Source organism: Alosa pseudoharengus, unplaced genomic scaffold (assembly GCF_046254945.1).
Source record: "Alosa pseudoharengus isolate Yale_2024_CS ecotype anadromous, Long Island Sound unplaced genomic scaffold, YU_APseudo_1.1 YU_APseudo_1.1_scf_18, whole genome shotgun sequence".
NCBI lineage: Eukaryota > Metazoa > Chordata > Actinopteri > Clupeiformes > Clupeidae > Alosa > Alosa pseudoharengus.
In genome coordinates, this window is record NW_027468650.1 from 19,131,868 (window position 1) to 19,145,349 (window position 13,482).

At 41.6% G+C, this 13,482-nt stretch overlaps 1 protein-coding gene across 2 annotated transcripts in view; it reads right to left on the reverse strand.

Annotated features, from left to right (window-relative positions):
* The window catches only part of LOC143131051 (E3 ubiquitin-protein ligase RNF152-like), a 29,082-nt gene extending 22,239 nt beyond the window's left edge, over positions 1-6,843 (reverse strand). For both annotated transcript variants that reach the window (XM_076290424.1, XM_076290423.1), the window contains exon 1: positions 6,689-6,843. The gene's annotated coding sequence lies outside the window, so the exon portion shown is untranslated. The remainder of the gene's footprint in view (positions 1-6,688) is intronic.
* Between the last annotated feature and the right edge of the window lie 6,639 nt (positions 6,844-13,482).

The window sequence follows — 13,482 nt, forward strand, 5'->3', positions numbered from 1 at the left end:
CCCATCATCTTCCACAAACGCACCCTTGACTGCTTTTGACTGCAGCTTCCCTGTAGTACCACCGCTGAATCGCCAGCTGCCCATTCATCCTGGTTAATTAACCTGGCAGAAAACACCACCTTTCACCGCACTGCACTCAGTTCGACGCGCGTGTCAAGACAAGCACCACTAATTACCACGTCTCCCGTGTTCGGTCAGTCGCGACTGAAAGACACTGCTCAGTTAATCGTGTGAACTGATTGTCATCAAGGTTTCACTGAAAGGGCTGTGCAGCTGGTTGCAGAGATATTGGCCACTGTGAAATAAAGGTTATCCGGGGACTGACAAGGAAAGGGAATTTTGAGGACTTACATTCAACAAAAAAAATCCCTACATGTTGCACTGATAATTTCCATAGGAGAGGCAAATGAATTGTTCAGAGCGACGCTCTGAGAATGTTAATCAGCACATCACTGTCCCATTCTTTGTCCATAGGGGTACGAGTAGGACAATGACAACTGTCCAGGCTAAAGCAATCTTTTCCTTTCTCACAGGGTGTTTGCAGTGGGGAATAAAATGCCTTTTATCTGACAACAATGGCTGGTTCAGATGACTGTCCACCATTAGTCAGCATTTATACAAAAGCAACACAACCACATTCATCAAAACATACCCCCTAAAACAATGCGTGCCAGGGAAAAACAAAGTGATTTGGATACCGAGAGGATACATTACCAATAAACTCGACAAAGCAAATGCTGAATTGCAACCTAAACAAATACATAGTAAAGATCAACAAGGCATTGGAGAAATGCATTTAATGGTGTCATTAAGGCCAAGACAGGAGGCCAGTGGAAAGCATCAATATTGGCTGTGTGCGCATGAAAAACTCATTTCAGATAGGAATGGCAAAACAAATTGAGTGTCAGGCAGCGGGGAGCATCTAATGCAAAAACACCAATAGCAGCTCACTTACAGGCCTGCAAACAACCATTAACAACTGGGACGAAGACTCCATTTTGTACTAATACTCTTGCATGAGAAAAAAAATAGTCAGATACACCAACATAATATATCAGTCGCTGCAGAAACATGATCCCATGGGGTCACAACTCAATTTATGACATAATTCTAAAACAAGGTAACCTTGGTAGTGTATCCTTGGAAGTTTCAACTCACCATCGCTCCCTTCCTCCATCCCTCCCTGACACACTCCCTCTCCCTCCCTAGATTTCGGAACCAATTCAAGCTGTCCCTTTCCTTTTTCCAATTTTTGCTGAGGAATGGGATTTAACAACTGGCATGTCCCATGCTACATTTTGTCAGGAAGTGCCGCGCTCTACCTCTGCTGCTATATCTCTCATTCATTTTCAGCCCCAGATAGCGAGACATCACCTCGTTATTAGTGAAGGTCACTGTTGGCACCCCATCAATTGTCAGACATATTTTTTCCCCCCAAGAAAAGTGCTTGAATTGCATTTATTACAAGCACCTCTGGTAGAAGCTGAGATATTCAGGTGGAATCACACAGTGACTCGCAGACTCAATTTATAGATAGACACCAATAATATATCAAGCGAAAATAGACTGAGGTAGAGAGGAGGTAAAAACAAGAGATAAAAAGATCTATAAAAACGTAAAGGTTACAATGTCGACAATAAAATGCTATACACTGTGCTGCAGCACACAATGTCATACATATACACCATCATTTACATATTTGTATCAAAAAATAAAGATATCTCAACAACCCAAAACTCAATAAAATAATATATGGGAAATAAATGTTGGGTTTCAAAAAGTAAAATATATTTCCACTACAGACTTTCATCAAGCTTTTGTTGAAACAATCATACAAGCCAAGTGTGTGTGTGTGTGTGTGTGTGTGTGTGTGTGTGTGTTTCTCTCTGGTATTTTTAGAACTTTGGTGGGGGAGTTAGGTCTCACAGCAGGATCTGGTTTAATCCCTGCTGTGTTATATTCAACATCTGTGACATGTCAATGGGATTATAATATCTTCATTTTCATCCAAACACAAATACTCAGCATGACACCAACATGCATCAGTGTGATAGTTGATGAGGTCCATGACTTGAGGACAGGCAGTTCAGGCTCTATTTCATATATCATTGATGGGGCCAACCCATTACAATGTATTGGCACAAATCTCTGCTTTCAGAAAAAGAAAGAAAATGTAACCTAGTCTTGTTACTCTGGCAGTTATAACTAAAAAAATCAAATCAAATTTTTTTAGTTATAAAATCAAACTAAAGATACACTGCAATGTCTCCTGTTCATAGGTTCCTATAGTTTTTGAATACTTTTTGAAGCTCCTATGGCACAGTGTTGCATATAAAAAGCATTTAAAATCAAAGGACCATTATCAAGAGAATAGAGGATCTGAGAGTTTGATAGATAACACAGTGATGTGGGCTACACACTGTGATGTATGCACACTCCTGCTGACAAAAGGCTTTCCCAAGTCCTAGGATGTGATTTTTCAGCCTTTACAGACACGGATGGAGTCCACCAGAAGGAAATGAGCAAGGTAGTAAAGAATGTGGCTAATGCAAAGGTATACAAAAGCACACAGTCATTAGTCACATTACAGCCCTTTATCCTTGAACCCCATAAAGCAATGTGTTCTGTTTCTATGGCTGAGTTTTGATGAAATCAAGCTCACAACTTATATGCCCACAGTTATGCAATTGCACCACATGACATCCGGTATGTCGTTGGTTTATGAGCACTTCCTGTTTCTAAATGCTAAGTGAAACCAAGTCTCAGACACTGACATGAGACTACACACCTCAGTTGTGTTATATTGTGCTTCATTTTACACTCATACATCCAAAATCATGCCTTCTCTTAAGACTACAGAACCACAGTTTTCTCAGCTGTGGTGACTCAGAACATAATCAAGTTCATTATTTATTGAACTTGCCAAACCATTACAAATCTTTAGCCAAGACCAACGTTTTTTTGATCCTGTCTTAATTCCAGTTAATTTTATAATACCATCTTCCCAAAGTCTTGGCACAAGAGCAATATATGCAATAGGAAAATTGTCAGCGACAATGCAGGCCACAAGTCAAGGGGGTACAAAAGTACAGACAAATCAATATGACAGTGATGAGTGAGAGTGAGAGAGAGAGAGAAAGAAAGAAAGAGAGACAGAGAGAGACTCCAGGCACACATTACCCAAGATCCCAAGATTCAGCACAGCCACTTGTCCTAACAGATGGAGGCCAATTAACCACCTGACATGGGCAAAACACTTTGATGCCAGCATGGAGCTGCCATGCACATGGGAATAGATGGGGAAAGGAGGGGAAACCTGCTGGCATTGCAGGGACACAGAGCAATTCAAGATCAAGAGATGGAAACTGACTTGCAAAACACAGCTCAGAGGGGTGTCCTGAAGTATTCATAAGAGTGACTATCGCTCAACAACCTCATGGAAAACAGGCTTTTATCAAAGTGTATGAGTCTCCCCACAGTGTTGGGTAGATTCCTCTGCAAGTTTAATAGACTAAAAGAAAGAGAATCAGGGCATGTTTCTATCAAAACTAATTACTATTAACTAGGCTACTCTATCTGCTTTAAAATTCAAGATACATGGATATGAATATTCTGAGGGCACTAACTGCAATAACTTCTCTTAATTCACTACAAAACATGACTTGCTTTGTTTTCTACTAAACATCTTACTTTGCAGCAAAATATTCTAGTCATCACTACTACTGTCAGACTTGGATACTGAAAGCATCCGAAATGCATTTGCCTCTATTGAAACTACAAATGCAAGTGGAAACCAAAAGCTTTCATCCTGACTTTCATCCATTTGAAGGAGAAGAAAGAAGAACATATGGGAGATTGGAAAGGAGAAAAGCACAAAACACCTGTCAGTGAGAGTCAGGCATCTGCCAGTCACCAGGGAGAGCGGCTGACACCTTTCTGATGACACAATAACAGCTTTCATACATTTGATTTTTGAAAACCTTCAAGTTCCTCAAAAGCATGCAGAAAGACGTTAAATAACTGTCAGACTGGGAGACTGAGGACACATTCTGGGGCTTCAAAGAACACCAGCCCTCCATCTTAGCTCTTGGCTTTCACTCGGTCTGTTTCCTCCAATCCCCAAATGGCCTTGAGCATTCCATCTGATCGCAAAATTTCACAAACACATTGCACCAATCTTCTGAAGCTATATCTGGTTATGTAAACACTGACTGTCACTGAAATCCGACAGCATGGACCACATTCCAGTAATGATACTGACAAAGCTCAGCACGGACATTCAAAATTGACGCTCAGTTCAAGCAGTAACACATCTTGATTGGCAAGTAAGGAGGAAGAGGGTAGTTCTGAAGGTCAACTGGTCAAGAGGCTTCACAGCTCAGATCTAGGGCAGCAATCACACTGCCTGCCCTCCTGTCAATCAATCATCAGCAATTAGCCAACAGTAGCAGACCATGCGCAGACAGCACTTCAATAAACATGACAGGCACGGCCTCCGGTGACTCAGCACCTTTCCAATTATTCCAAGGCTGAACAGCCAAAAAGTAAAACAAGGAGATTCCTGATGGCAAAAAATTTTTGCATGCTCCATCTGAAACTAACTACAAATGTTTTCATTGCAGGAGGTTTATCTATATCATTGGGTGCCAAGAAAGTACAAAGAGCTCTTTTGTGTGGCATCAAAGCCATGAATATGCTGTGCAGAAAGCCTACAGGGAGCTTGAGGGATGGAGTGCCACTTTGCAGGAGAAAAAAATAATACCACTATGGAGACAAATTGTTGACATTCAAAATGCACAGCTAAGGATCACCTCAATAAAACCACCCATGTAGATATTTCTCTTAATACATGTCAAACATGTCTGAAATAGAAGCAAGGATACACGCAGGATAAATATGTCAATTCAAAACATCAATTTTTCCTTAATTGTTTCGTTCCTTTATACAATGTGCAACTCTGCTCTCACGAAAGGCAGCTGTTTGGTGGTTAAGCTCAAAATTCATCTAAGGCTTTGTCTTACACTGAGCACTCCATTATGGTACACACTATGTCCCTCAGTGCAAAATACATTATTTAAATCAATCTCATCAGACCAGTCCTCAAATGAGGAGACTGGTGGAAAACCACAGTAATCAAGTTAGAGAGACTGAGATATATAAAAAGAGAGAGACAGAGACAGAGACAGAGAAGTGTGTACTTGCAGCTGCAAATTCCACAGGTTTAATTTAGTCCTCATCTAGATACAAATCAAAGCATGATGCACCAGTCATACAGTTTCATTATGAAAATGGAGTGGTGTGACAAAGACACACAGACTCTCAGTGTCAGTGCTTCTGGCTAATATTCACTTCCACCCTTTGTTATCAACCTTTAACTCAAGCGAACACTGTGAATAATAGTGATTAACATGACAAAAAAATACTTTCTATCATTATATGACTACCAGTGACACAATAATATTTATACAGATAATCCTTTCCAGTAGAGTAGATTTTGTCTGAAATTAAGGTTTATTTTGCTCATCCATCAACATAAAATGGAACAATAATGAGTGGTGATTTCAAAGAAGAAAGGGAGAGGTTGCTTATGAAAGTCATCCTAAAACTCTAAAAAGAGTTGTCGAGGGTGTGTCAGGTCATTTCCTTGTGCACAAATCACAGGCATGCACAGACATCAAGCATCAAACACAGAGATGCTTATCCATATTGGCAGGGGTTCGGGTTGAGTGGGTCCGGGAAGGCCTGAAGATTGTGCGCACTGTTTCACAGGATGCTACTGACCCGGACAGCTGACAAGAGCCTATGTATGCTATTAATGACATCATTTATAACATACATGTAATTGCCTTAGCGACGGTTAATGGTGCTGTGCTTTCTTGGGGGTCCATGTTCTGTTCTTTGAGTTTTTTTGTTTTGTTGTTATCCTAGGTCTCTCTGGTTGTCTAAGACAAGTTCAAGATACCTAATGCAAGTAGGTGCATTGATTGGGTTAATCAAATCTTGACGTTGATTTAAAATAAAATGCTGTTTTTACATTGTATACGACTAAAACGGCAATCATTTATATTCAAATAATAATAAAAAACATACAATAGTTGCAGTTCCACGAGTTTCTTTTGAAATTTTTGATAACAAAGAGAATATCACTGACAGGATCCCCTGCATCTCGCCTCCGTACCTTCTGGCTAGCTATGACAACAGGGGAACCCAGCCCCAAGAGTGGACACGCGTCGGTGCAATAAAGCATTGTTCTGCGCGCATATGCAATATTATCACTCTTCTTCAAACAATGGCTTGGCGAGTGGCACTAGCTGTCTGTCGACACCACCTCTGACCAATCAGCGATGTAACAAAAAGACAAGAACGGATAAAGAAAACGATACTGCGAATGTGTTATCCAGCCAGTAGGTTACACTGTGTAACGGTGTATCTAAATTAGAATTAATAACATCAGTTTCGCGGATAGATTAAACATATGCATTAGGTCGAGATGGTAACCCCATTTAATACCAAAAAAATCCTTGCAAAGAGCATATTGTAGAGTCCAAAATATAAATGCTCATACAGAACCAAGTCAAACTGCCTATCATTTGTACTTGTATACAAAGAACTTTGTAGTAGTCGTTTTTACATCCATGAAAAGTAAAAATCTATTTCCGTGACTTTCAAGATAAGACAGGCTACTCACAACGCTGTATGGGTTTCTCACTGGTTCATTCGCGCGCAAAGAGCGCCGAGATCCACATTTGACCGTTCCGTTTAAATTGTCGGCTAACGTTCCTGATGTGAGTTCAGAGACCATGAAATGAAATCAACAGTGGTGACCACGTCCTGCCAACTAGGGAGGTGGTTCGCTGTTTATGTTGCCTTCCTTATTTTAAAACCAACTGCATTGTCGTCCCACCCCTTAGCCAGTTTGACCTATCAGGAAGATACCTTAACATTGTGGGTGCGTCTAATTTGCCCCCGACTCCTCCTTAAAGACCACCTACATGCTTACTTCTAATAAATGAAAATGCTATTTGAATCAGAGAAGATTAAATATGATTGAGAGACAGTTCATGGGGATTCCTCTGCAAGTACGCACGCACACGCACGCACGCACGCACACACACACACACACACACACATACCACCATTTGCTACATGCAGTCTGAGGTCCTGACTGTTATTGGGAGAGATACCTTTGAATATGGCAGCAAGGCTGGTACATGTTAATGCATTACAGACTGGAAAGAGGCTATAAAATGGGTTGCTTGGATGTGAGAGAGCTTAGAGAAGATGAGTTTGTGATCACAGAGGATTTGATGAGATAGAACGAAAAGCTGCCTTTGAGTTATGGGTGGTGTGATATCAGTGTGGAGAAGTCCTCACGTGATGCCACCAGATAGCAGATAGATGTATGTCTCTCTGTCTCTCTATCTACCCCCCCCCCCCCCCCCCCCCCCCATGTGTGTGTGTCTTCATAATGCGCTGCAAAAATACATTTAGGATTTTCTAAAGACTGTATCAGGCTGCAGCTCAGTTATTTTCACACCAGTGTCCGCAGGATATAAAATGACAGCCTCACTAAAATAATTTACAACCACCTCCACATATGCAATTGTGACAAGCTTTCCTGTGTGTGTGTATATCTGTGGGTGTCCTGTGAATATTCATGTATGCCTTTTTAAAAAGTGTTTGTTATTATGTGAGTATGTATTTGCATACTTGTCCTACTTTTCAGTGGCAGTGGTATTCCCCAGCCTAACCAGTGTCTGAGGATAGCGGCTGGCTTTGAATGCTTGGGATTAGGGGGAGAAATCTAGTATCCTTAGTGATGCTGTCACAGCAAAATCAACAGACACAGTTTAGTCAGTCTGTGAAAAATAACAGCAGAATAAACTTTTTGAGGTTATTTGGCCTGCAAGTAGGCCTATATGTTGCTTTGCTTTTAGTATTCTACCTGTATCTTTTTAGTTGTGCAGAGGAGTTTGAGGCAGTACTCTGAAGTGTCTCTCTGAGTCTTGTGATCTGCTCTTTCACTGAGGTTTCTTCAGGCAACATTTTGGGTGAAAAGTGTCTGGTTCACCTCAGGTCTTTCCTGAGATTTGACATAAAATGGCATATGGTTCTGCAGAAACACCTTCAGTCTCATGCAGTCATTTGATGATCTCTGGACAAGCCTGTGCCATGTTTTATGTCCTGTTGTACTCTGTTTTGACCACAACATTCTCCTGTCAAAAGGAGCTGTAAAAATGCATAATCTCAACAGACATGCACATCTCACAAACTCAAGCGCTGGACGCACTTTTTTTATGGGAACTCTTTCACTGAGATGCTGAAGGATTCCTGTAATTCACCCAAGTGTCCATCATAACACCAAATGTGTTGTAAAGAATTTAGACATAGCTTCTACTGCAGAGACTTTGTTACTGCTCAGTGTCTTCGGCTTCCCCTTTCTTCCATATTTCTCTGCTCCATATAGTAATATATGATGTCACTCATCTTCTATTATTCCCTCAATGGTGCCCTTTATCCCTCCCAGGATGTTGCTCAGGTTTGTATTGTGAGCCATTCTCTGAAGCTAAAAGCCCTGTGGTACAGCATGTTAAATCTTGGTAACTTTGAACCTTTGCATTACATGATATTGGCACAAAATTGTTTTGGCTTCTGAATTATGAATATAGGCCATTGGCATTTTGTTGAGTGAGCCTATTAGCCCAGTGGGACTGCATGCCCAGTTTCAGTTTCGGTGTTTCAGCATCCCGGGAATAGGCGACCAAAAGCCGGTGAAAAAATAAACTTAGACAAAATCTACATTTGACCATGCTGCGCTAGCACTAGTGTTGGTCATAATACTATCTTGAGCAGGATGGCGGCTACCTGTGTGTTTGGCAATGCTGAGACAAGACACTGAAATCATGTCTGAAAGTTGCTTTGCATGGCATGAAATGCAAAGAGACTCCTCTGCCATCGGCAGCACTCACATTACCCACTGCAGTGTGGTAGGATGATGAGAGGAGACAACTCGTGCTCCCTAAAAGAGACTGTCTGCTTCTGAGCTTCCTCTGGGAAGCCCCTTACAGAGCAAGTATGTATTGCTGTTTTCTCTAGCTCTCTTTCTCCCCCTTTCACACTCTGACTGTCTCACTATCTCTCTATTTTCTCTCCCTCTTCCTCTCCATGTCTCTGCCTCTCTTTTAAATCCATCTGTGTTTTCCACGGTGTCAGTCTAATTGAAGAGTATTTGCCGTGCTCCTACAGTGGCTTAGTTTCTCTGACAGTGCGGTTGAGGTAACAAGACCTCTTGCCAATGCTGTGCTTAGTTCTGACACTGTACGTTTAATAGCTGTCAGTGTTAGCATGCTGCTGGGGCAGATGGATGGTTATGACTGAGATGGTCTGCATAGTGGAAGTATGCTGGCTGGTGTGTGTGTGTGTGTGTGTGTGTGTGTGTGTGTGGTAAGAGATGGTATACTGAGGCATCACTCAGCATGAAAGGAAGCTGTGTTGAGCTCTCAGCCACGCTCGGTCAAATCTTGCCATGCATCACCCAGAGGCACGATTGATGTCACTGGTAGATTTATGATAAGCAGACAGCATTAGCGTGCCACTAGCCTTGTTTTGGACAGCAGCCCCTTGTAATCCACAGGCTGAGCCATTCCAAAGTGTGTGAGTGACTGTGTGAATAAATGGACACTGCTGCGCACAGAAACATGTTCCAGGACCATGTTTTGGGGGAGATGGTGCTCTGAGGAATTTGATCTTATCCCATTTTGATTGAAAAGAATGCACAACTGACTGAATTGTGACCAAAGTATTTTGTTGATAGTCTCACTGCTGATGCTGAACCACAAGACAAGAGCCCAGACAAGACCACTAAATGAGAACACAAGCATCTTGAGTCACAGTTCATAATAATCCTGATTTGGGACACATGTTATCATGGGGCTTTTTAGATGTCTTTTACATACATCCATGATGGTTCACCATCACTTTCTAAATAATGGACAAATCCTAAATGCTACACTCTCCAGACAGATTTGGATTAAAGTTAATGTTTTTATGCTAACAAAATTCCAGAATGCTAAAATTAAAGTATGTTCCAAAGCATGCTCCAAGTTCATGCAAATATCGAAAGAAAACAGCAATCACTGTCTTTGCCTCCCTACAGTACATATTAACTAGGATGTCCTAGGACATCCCATAGACTGTATAAGGGACATCCCCGATACAATCTCCACTATCAAACACGGCTGTGACAAAACAAAACGAAAAAGAGAGAGAGTTGAAGAGAGATGGAGAGGAAGATGGTGGAGTCAGACACCATCATCTTGTTGCTTCGGCCACCTTGGAGCAGATGACCAGAATGAGATATGAGGAGTGCCCATCCATTAAATTAGCCCAATCAGAGAGAGATGCTCCCTGCTCACATACTCACAGTTCCGTCTCCTTCCCATCTGGGCTCAGTCCATTCCAGCAGACAGCCCAGAACCATATTCTACCCCACCAAGAACACATGAGAAAGCCTGCATATATAATTCAGGTCTAAACTTTATGAGACCAAAATCATCCTCTTGGACCAATTTCAATCAGTCAAGCATGTGTACAGAAAGCAACAGAACAAACCAGACACATAAAAGCTCTCATATCATTTTTCCTTTCTGCAGTAGTAGAGATAGCGGTTTTAAAGACAAGCTGTTTAAGATTGATCACCTTCCAGTCTTCATGCAGTAGAAAGACACATCCGTTTCTCTACACACACACACACAACAGTGCCTTCATGCTTAAACCATGATAAGACATATGCCAACTCATTAAAACCCTGTGTCAAACCATCACCTGTCATCTTGCCAGAGATGACTTCCTTTTCTGCACTCAGAGAGAGAGAAAGAGAGAGAGAGAGAGAGAGAGAGAGAGAGAGGTGAAAACAGTTAAGAGAAAACGGAAAGACAGAAAAAAAAATCCTCTCTCAGATCCCCAATCTCTCAGTGAGATCACAGCGATAGAGAGAGTGGGAAGGTGACCATCATTTGGGCGGCGGAGGGGCCTGGCAGTTGCCACTGCATAATTGGATGTATTGTAAAGGGAAAATGGGCGGCTGACATGAGGTGAAGGAGATGTGGCCACAGATGAACCTGCATGGGTCTGACACTTTAATGGCTGTTTGTGAAGAGGACTGAAGACCCTCACCAAGGCCATGAAGAGAGGGTTACTTGCTCCTCTAACATTTACACTCATGGGTGAGGTGAGAGACTTCAAGGACCCCCTTTCTGTTTCTTGAATCTCATGTGTTTTCCTTTAGCCATTTCCCCCCAAATGTAACATGCCATTTACAAGGGAAAATGAGACATGACACTTTATCCAAGTGGTTTTCTTGCAGAGACATGATTATTAGGGTATGTTGGCATTCTGGCAATTCCTGGATGGCATGCCAATGAGAAGAAATGGAGTGGAGATACAGAAATGTCAACTACCTAAATCAATAAAATGATCGTCAAATTGAATAATGTAAGCATCCATAACATACAGTACATGTCATACCTTAAAATAATGTTTAATGTTAAGAGATGCATTTTCTGTTCACGTGTTGCATAAATGTATATTTTACATGTTGTCGTTCATCATGATGAATCGTAATTCATCATGTGGATATATATTGCAGAAAAATATGTGAAAGATTAAAATACGGAGTGTCTATTTACACCCCTGGTACAAATAGCCTTGGCCACACAGCTGAGCTATTCACACCCTGTGACATAACAACAAAAAGACGTTGCTCACGTGAACAAAAAACATGGCGGACATTCGTTTTCGATTCGATTCTCGCATGATGCATTATGGCAGAGTGAGTGTGCATGTGTACCAACGTCTCTAGAGAGAAGGTGTGCAATTTGAACAAGAAATCAGTCCTCAAACAGAAGCTTTGATTGCAACAATTAGCTAGTTCACGCACCAGGGTTTAAATAGCATACATTACTATATACACCAGGGTGTAAATAGCATACATTACTATATACACCAGGGTACGAATAGCATCTACTTCTAACTATACATTGATGCAAACAGCATACCTTATTCAGAGTGTCTACACAGTTGAGTTATTCACACCCTGTTACATACAGTAACAACAAAAACATGTTACACATTACACATTGTGTGATCAATATGCCAGAATAAATGCACAGGGGTGCAAATAGCATACACTGATATTTGTACCAGACGGGCTACTAATAGAACACATTGCTGTGTGCACCGGGGTACGAATAGAATTCACTTCTAATTGCACCAGGGTACGAAAAGCATACACTGCTAATTGTACCAGGGGTGCAAATAGCCTTACCCATTCAAATATCAGCAGACCATGAGGTAGTTGAAATACAGGGCCGTCACATTCATTTTCTACTGTGCTGTTGCAGATTAGCCTGTTCAACACAAACCTTGAGATGTCATTGTATTCAGGAAGGGCATGGTGAGAGGAGAAAATGTGTGTGGTTACATTCATTAAACCTCCCTGGAGGGGTCTCTTAAAAAGCTGTAAACCCATCAGCCTCGAGCTAACACACACACACACACACACACACACACACACACACACACACACACACACACACATACACACACACACATACATAGGCAGGCCATATGCGCACACACACACACAGGCAGGCATGCGTGCGCACACACATACAGGCATGTGGGCACACTCATACACACACACACACATTTGCCTGTATCTCTTTTACCAGACACACAGATAGATTTTCTTCTTTTTCTTCTTTTAAACTGTTTTCATCTCTCTCTCCCTCTCCCTCTCTCTCTCTCCCACTTCTTGTTCGTGTAATAAACTCATAGTGCCTGGACTGGAGGGGATCAATAGTCACGCTGATCTAACCCGTATTGCATTCCGTGTGTGTGTGTGTGTGACATGTCAACTCAAACAGTTGCTATATAGTAACTGGAAACATACACAGTTGGTCTACAGTGCACACTCTTATACCACAAATCACATATCTTTAACAGCAAGTTTAACTGACTGCTTGAATATGTATAGTTACCTCATGTTCACATCAGTCAAGCTCTAGACCATGTTTCTCAAACTTTTTCACACAAAGAACCACTTAAAGGTGCTCTAAGTGATGCCACGCATTTTTTAGGCTACATTTTATACATTTTATGTCACTTACAGCAAACATCACCTCACCCTCCGCTAGCTGCCTGTGTCCTGAATACACTGTAAAAAAACACGATCTCTGTGGACAGCGAGGCTCAAAAAACGGCAACAAAAACAACCTAGGCAAACCAAGCCCATGAAAACATAAAAAACTTTTCCAGCAAATCACCGACGAGGTGCATGTTTAGGAGAGTTTTAATTGTACGGGAAGGGGGGGAGGAAGTAGCTTTCTGATTTGTTTGAACGTCAACAGAAGTGACGTTACCCAGCATCGCTTAGAGCATCTTTAACCAATAAAAAAGAAACGCACTGACCACCATGCTAAA